Genomic DNA, 5,808 nt, shown 5'->3' with positions numbered 1-5,808 from the left:
TGAGTGACCTCTGCCCTCATACATGAGGTTGTACATGATCACTTGTACTTGTTGTCAAGAGGCTCTTCAGCCGCCCACTGTCCCTGTAGTCATGATAAACATGCATGCTAATGAGGCCATTTAGTAATCAATTTACATATGTCAGCTTGCTTATCTTCACCACATGGGTGGAAGAAGTGCTCAGATATTTTATTTTAGTAACATTAACAATACTACAGGGTCAAATTGTTACAAAGTCATGCATTAAATTTTGAGTAAAGTAAAAATACACAAGTATTAGCATCAAAAATAGGCTGAAAGTTCCAAAAGTACTCATTATGCAGAATGTGCCATTTCAGATTCATATACTATATTATCATATATTTATGTGTAAACATCTATTTAATTTTGCAGCTGGTAAATGTGGGGCTGATTTTAATTACTTTATATACCGCTGGGTAGTTTAGCCTATAATAATATATCATCATTTATTAGTTTTTTTATATTTTGTATTACAAATCGAAGTATACAAAGTAACTAGAGATTAAAGCTGTAAAAGTATGATATTGGCTTTCAAAATGTAGTGCATTAGAAATATAAAGTAGCATAAAATGTAAATGATTAATTCAACATTTTACTTAAGTAGCCTATAGCACTTGATTACATGTTACATTCCACCACTGCCTGTACCTGAGCAGGAGTAGCAATACTGCAATATACAAGTACTCCATTACAATTATCTGTAAGTAAATGTTTAAAAGTACTTTTGGGTATCTTAATCTATGATAATGCATCATGTTCTATAAAGTCATCATATATTTTGTAAATCAAATCTTAATCTGCAACAAATAAATGTAAAGGAGTAAATTGATAATATTTTCCTCTGAATGGAAATGGAGTGGAGTAGAACCTCAAATTTGCACTTAACTGCAGTAGTTGACTATGACTGCTCTTAGATACATTCCACATTGAATAATATTATAATAATAATATATATATGATGATAGTTTGTTTCTATCTACAATCTTAATGTTTATTTATTTATCATTTCTTTCTTCTTTGCAGTCATGGTGTTAGGGTTATACTTTTAATTTACATGTTCTTAAGATCTATGATAGATGTGTTTTCACTTTTTCTCTTTGCTTTGATGAGATTTTATGATGTATATTTATATATATATATATATATATATATTTATTTATAAATATATATATATATTTATATATTTATATTTATATATATATATTTATATATATATTTATATATATATATATATTTATATACTTATATATATATAATTACTTCAACCTTGAGGGTTCAATTTCAGCAAGACTGGAGCAGCTCCACGGAGAATGACATTACTATTAATTAAATTGATCATGCTTGGGGAAATATGATATATGTAATATATAATATATATATATATATATATATATAAAATATATATAATATATAATATATATATATATAAACACACTCCATTAATAATATATTTATATATATCGTATATATATCATATATATATATTTCATATATATACACATATAAAAACACTCCATTAATAATATATATCATATATATATATATATATGATATATGATATATGATATATATAATATATGATATATATACATATAAATATATTATATATTATTAATGGAGTGTGTTTCTGTTTGAGTGTTTCCTGTGTCCCTGGTGTGTCGAGGTGAGACAATGGAGTAAAACAAGGTCACAGAACATTGTGTTGTTTTCTGATTAACATCTAAATGTCGCCCCAATTCTAATCGGAGTATTTGACTCAACAGGAACCATGAGGTTTCTGTCAGTTATTGATCTGATCAGATTCTCTGATAGACATCCTGCCAACATGCACTATGGTGGTGCTACATAATGATGATAACAGGTATAGCCTGGAGAAGTAGCATGTTTCGGAAGATAAAAAATTAAGTTTGTTTGTGTGTGTACTTTGTGTCAAACAATTTGGAAGTGAAAGCAGGTTCTTGTGATTTGATTTTTTGGGGTGAGACTACCTTTGTTCATATCTGAATTACAGACCGGCAAACATAATAATAATAATAAATTACATTTATATAGCGCTTTTCAAGACCTCAAAGCCACTGTACGAATAAAATACCCATGTCTTCTGAACGGAATACAATCTCTCCAAAACATGGAAGTCAAATGTTGAATGCTACATGTTCATATACATGTTACAGTACAATGGGAGGCATGTTGTGAGTTCCTATGTGCTTCATCTAACTTTTTTATTATCACTTCTGACCCAGATAAAGCACAGTATGTTCCCCGAGCATTATCAATTTAATTAATAGTAATGTCATTCTCAGTGGAGCTGCTCCAGTCTTGCTGAAATTGAACCCTCAAGGTTGAAGTTCAGAAACAATATTGAATAAACTGTCCTAGATTGTCCCGTTCACATATGAATTGGGCAAAAATAGAAAATGGTAAATATACAGTTGTGTGTTGACATGTTGGAACGTCTCAGCACCAGGCCATCAATGTTCATGTATTAATAAATATTAAGTTGATATCTGAGCTTTACAGCATTCACTGAAAGGCCCCTTTGTGATAACTTGACTCACACATCCAGTACACACAGAGGCAGAGACCACACACCTGTTGCATGAGCAAATCAAATATTGTTTTATTCAGATTTCAGATTCAGATTCAGAGTCAATTATGGCAACAATAAAATGTGCATAAACAAATCTGAAGACAGAATAGTACATTATTGTGTGGAAACTGTTAGCAAATACATAATCGGTGGTTGCACTTACAAGTAAAAAGCAGTCAAAGCGTACATGTGCCCCCAGCAGGGAAGATAAACCCATGGTTTACAGCCGGGAGACTGAACATCTGGTTCGGAAAAAAATGGTGCTTTGGTTCTGTAGCAACTAAACACAGCAACCTCAAGTCAGAAACACGTTGACCAGTTGGCTGTTACATTCATTTCAAAGACTAATTCGCCAAATACGTATTTGGTGTGGTGAGCCTTCACCTGCTGAGTGCACGGCTATGATAGCAGGAAAAACTTCCCATGAGTCAGTGTCGACTGTAATTATATGGCTATGAGAAAGTATCCGGGGTGGATGAGTGCTAATATTTGATCATTCTTTAAATAACATGTTTGCTTGGATTTTTTTGATTTTTTTTTTATCACACAAGAGTAAAATGAATTGTTTTTGAAGTATTATTTCTCCCCACTGTTATCTACTGTATGTATATTTAAAAAAACATATTACTGTGTTGTCTGTAATCTGAATGTGTTATCTTGCTTCACATAACTATGCAGTTTATTTTGTTTACATGTTTGTACTTTTTACATGCAGTCAAATCAAACTATAATAGAATACAAATTTTTGAAAGTTGTATGTATCAACTGTACCATAGGAGCGGCAATACTGCATGACCAAGTCGAACAAATGATATATGGATATTATTGGATATGTCATCTCACAGGAAGGGAGGAGTAAGCATGACATGGGGATATCTATTCCCCTTCGACATTCCCTTGCAATACTACTGATAAAATAAGACAAAAAGCGCATAGCTTTCTCTGAATGCATTGGCCAAGAAACTAGTGCCCTTCTTTGCAAGCAAGTTTTTTTAGCTGGTCTTCTAATTTAAGAATTTAAATTAATCTAACAAAATTCCTTATAATTATAGATCTTTTTTTATTCAAAATAATATCTCAATATGATACACATTTTTTTCTCTGTTCATTTGACTATATACAGAAGTGCAAAAAGTCAACCTTCGTCCCTTAGGTTAGAACTCATCATCTGCAGCATTTCTGACCTCTCCAGTCTGGAAAAGTCTTTGCTTTCTCGCTCCTAATCTCACTATCCACCAAACATCCAAAGACCCGTCTATCTCACTGCTCGTTTTGGCCTGACATTCAGGGCAAACTTAAGAAATATTCAAACAAAGATACATATCTTTTTGAAATGGATACAGTAGAAAATAATTTTTACTCTAAAACATGGACAATCTATATTTCAATACAATATATTTTCAAACGTGATCTTGACAAGTGCCAAGGAAAATTTAAGTTGGTTAAAACATTAGTTTTTTTGTCTGCTACAGTGGCAGCAAATTAATTGATCTCATTCCTTGTATCAAAAAAGTCTTTCATCAACAAAATTAACTGATAATGTAACATCATCTGAAAAAGACATCCAGCTATATGAATGAAGTGAATATTTAAAACCGACTCAACACATTATCATTTATATGGTTTGAAAAAGTTATGAATGTCATACTACCTCAAAATCTACAACGGCTATATCAATGTTGTCAAGTAATATATAGTAAGGCAAAAAAAAAAGAGAAATCTACAACTACATACCTCAAATAGATTCAAATCCTTAAGTAGTACATAACACAGAAGTTCAATGAAATTTAAGAGAGTAATTGTTACTTTTACATAGAGAGAAAGAACAAAAAAAAGAAAAAAGATCATAAGCGGCACGTGAGACAACTATAAAACATCATTGGTGTTCCTTACCTGCATGGTGATTGAAAGTACATTTGATTGGGCTGGGACCCATTAATTGTAATCTAAGGCTTCGTTAGGTACATTACAATCGGTAAAGACACACTACACACCTCTGTGAAAACAGAAAGGGATGTGATCATAAAATTGACAGATGAATGAAAGGTGATATACATGTTTCCTTACTCTCAAGAGATGCTTCTGTAACTCTTTGTGAATACGATTGAGAGAAAAACTGTGCTTTGGTTTCTGTAGTCAGATCTACAAGTGAATGAGGACCTCCATGTTTTAACTTGGAAACACAAACACGTTATGTGCTGCATTTCCTCAAAAGTGAAACTTCACTTCGGATGAGTTGTGAAATTAAAACAAGGTGACTAGACAAACAATCATTCAAGTGCACATGTGGTTTAAATGACCTAATAGACCTTCAGATCTGTTGTTTGATACTCCCATCAATACATGGCTCAACAGTGCTTCTTGGAGGCACAGTTTTAGAGTCGCTCCTCTTTAAAAGAGGCAGAACAAGGTAACACAATGTCAATTGAAGCTACACCCTCTACTTCACCAGGCTTTAGAGTCAATGGATTTGAGCAACAACTTAATCCCAACAAACAAAAACAACACTAGTCTATGAAAAGAGGTATGACAAACTTTAGAAAAACCCTCCATTTTTGATTTTAAAAAGGAAAAGAAACATCAAAATTAAAAAACACAAATTTGGCAAAAACCCCACTTCTAAAACGGATTAATTAGAGAGATGACAAGTTGAAATAAAAACCCACTCACAATGGAGATTCTGAAAACAAAACAATACAAAAAGAGCCATACAAAAAACTTTTACCTTCGGTAAACAAATAACACTGCTGAGATAACACTCTGGTTTTAGCTGTATGGCCTTGATGGCACATGTCAAGGTGAGAAAACTAGCCTGGCTGTGCTTTCAAGGTACACAGGTATGTTGGTTTACCCAGAACATTCATACGTCCAAAACCCTCATTTCAACATCTAGTTTCACTAGTAGCCGTAAAAACACAATACTGTACATGCCTAATTCTTTTGGCGAATAAAATTCCTGTTAAAATCATTGTGCCTTTCAGATTTCAATTCAAATTCAATCTGCATGTTTGCATTACACTTGTAAACTGTAATATGGCTATCAATTAAAAAATAAAACAGAACAGAAAAAATATAAGAAATCTTGGTCTACTAATCTACCAGCACTGAAAGTTGCTTTTATGCAAACACGCTCTTGACCTTCTGTGCGTGCGGTAATGATAATTATTAGAACAAATTGAGTGCTATGATTTAGTCAG

The 5,808-nt window shown here is 32.4% G+C and overlaps 1 protein-coding gene across 12 annotated transcripts in view; it reads right to left on the bottom strand.

Annotated features, from left to right (window-relative positions):
• Positions 1 to 2,616: 2,616 nt before the first annotated feature.
• mbnl1 (muscleblind-like splicing regulator 1) overlaps positions 2,617 to 5,808 on the bottom strand; it is a 42,388-nt gene continuing 39,196 nt past the window's right edge. For all 12 annotated transcript variants that reach the window (XM_029453876.1, XM_029453875.1, XM_029453878.1 and 9 more), the window contains one exon: positions 2,617 to 5,808. This exon is cut by the window's right edge and continues 294 nt beyond it. The gene's annotated coding sequence lies outside the window, so the exon portion shown is untranslated.

Source organism: Cottoperca gobio, chromosome 17 (assembly GCF_900634415.1).
Source record: "Cottoperca gobio chromosome 17, fCotGob3.1, whole genome shotgun sequence".
NCBI classification, from domain to species: Eukaryota; Metazoa; Chordata; class Actinopteri; order Perciformes; family Bovichtidae; genus Cottoperca; species Cottoperca gobio.
Note: the sequence above shows the minus strand (reverse complement) of the source record. Positions and strands in the feature narration are given on the sequence as shown.